Here is a 1,097-nt window from a genome sequence, read left to right as displayed (position 1 = left end):
TATGGTTCTGTTAAATTGGGCATTTTTTCATATGTTTCTTGGCCATTTGTATGTTCACTTTAAAGAAGCGTCTACTTAAATTCTATGCCCATTTTTGTTTTTTGTTAATCCTCCCCCTAGGGTATGTTTCCACTGATTTTTAGAGAGAGTGGAAGGGAGGGGGAGAGACAGAAAGAAACAACAATACAAAAGGGTCACATCAATTGGTTGCCTCTCATATGGGCCCTGACCAGGGGACAAGGTTAGAGCCTGCAACTAAGGTACATGCCCTTGATCTGAAACAAACCCAAACCCCTACAGTCCACAGGCCGATGCTCTATCCTCTGAGCAAACCAGCTAGGGCAGTCATTTGTCCATTTTTTTAATCTTTATTGTTCAGATTATTACAGATGTTCCTCTTTTCCCCCCATAGCGCCCCTTACAGCCATTCTTTATGCTCGTTCCAAGGCTTCTAACTTGATGGCACTATTTCCTCGTATTACCACCGCTCCAGTATTGTTCTTTGCCCACCAGTTGCCTCTCCACACATATCCATCACAAGATTCATACAGGGATCAAATCCCACAATAGTCCTTGGACATGTCTGCCACCCTTTAATTTCCATGATAACTTCTCCTCCGTAAGTTTCTTTAACTCGGGAGGGTGAGCTTTGCCCATGGTGCCCACGAGCTCAGAGACGCCTCCAGACGGACTTCATGGCCTTCAGTGCTCCTGCTGGATAATTTCTTAAATCTTCCTATCTGGTTTATTATAGTCCACATTTTGAATTAAAGTTTAACACTGATTATGGAATAATGTCAAAAAATGCATTTAAGATTTGTTGGCTTTTAATTAAAGTTTGTTTTTACTATACTCATTCACACTATTTCAGATAGAGTGCAAAATCAAATTAATGTTTTAAAATTTCTGTGTATAGCGTATGTTAAAAACAAACACAACAGCCCTGGCTGGTTTGGCTCAGTGGTTGGAGTGTTGCCCTAAGACTGAAGGGCTGCAGGTTCGAGTCCTACCTCTGTTGCAAGCTCCATCCGCAGCCTAGTTTGGGGTGTGTGCGGGAGGCAATCAATTGATGTCTCTCTCTCTCTCCCTCCTTCCTC

The 1,097-nt window shown here is 42.6% G+C and overlaps 1 protein-coding gene and 1 pseudogene across 1 annotated transcript in view; one reads left to right on the top strand and one right to left on the bottom strand.

Annotated features, from left to right (window-relative positions):
- The window catches only part of TAF4B (TATA-box binding protein associated factor 4b), a 70,719-nt gene that overhangs the window by 41,663 nt on the left and 27,959 nt on the right, over positions 1 to 1,097 (top strand). The gene's annotated exons all lie outside the window — the stretch shown is intronic.
- LOC107183248 lies at positions 432 to 657 on the bottom strand (annotated as a pseudogene).

Source organism: Myotis davidii, unplaced genomic scaffold, assembly GCF_000327345.1.
Source record: "Myotis davidii unplaced genomic scaffold, ASM32734v1 scaffold181, whole genome shotgun sequence".
In the NCBI taxonomy this organism is placed as follows: Eukaryota; Metazoa; Chordata; class Mammalia; order Chiroptera; family Vespertilionidae; genus Myotis; species Myotis davidii.
Note: the sequence above shows the minus strand (reverse complement) of the source record. Positions and strands in the feature narration are given on the sequence as shown.